This window comes from Notothenia coriiceps, unplaced genomic scaffold (assembly GCF_000735185.1).
Source record: "Notothenia coriiceps isolate Sejong01 unplaced genomic scaffold, NC01 NC01_scaffold00017393, whole genome shotgun sequence".
Taxonomy (NCBI): domain Eukaryota; kingdom Metazoa; phylum Chordata; class Actinopteri; order Perciformes; family Nototheniidae; genus Notothenia; species Notothenia coriiceps.
The window spans coordinates 82,982-83,206 of NW_011350094.1; the positions used below are offsets into that span (position 1 = coordinate 82,982).

At 47.1% G+C, this 225-nt stretch overlaps 1 protein-coding gene across 1 annotated transcript in view; it reads right to left on the reverse strand.

Annotated features, from left to right (window-relative positions):
* The window catches only part of xrcc1 (X-ray repair complementing defective repair in Chinese hamster cells 1), a 39,040-nt gene that overhangs the window by 19,662 nt on the left and 19,153 nt on the right, over positions 1-225 (reverse strand). The gene's annotated exons all lie outside the window — the stretch shown is intronic.

A 225-nucleotide genomic window follows, 5' to 3' on the forward strand; every position in this document is an offset into this window, starting at 1 on the left:
GGGGAGCATGCCCCCGGACCCCCCTAGAGGAGGTTAGGTCCCCCCCACTTAAATCATGTTCACATGGATAGGATAATAAATACATTTGCACACATCTTGTGTCCATATCTTTCTGTTTTGGTGGTCATGCCACAACCGTGCACGTGAAGCATGCATGCATGCGTCAAACATGAGTCATGGTGAGATATCTGGATTAAGAGGTTGCTTTTTCTTTGCACAGCATGA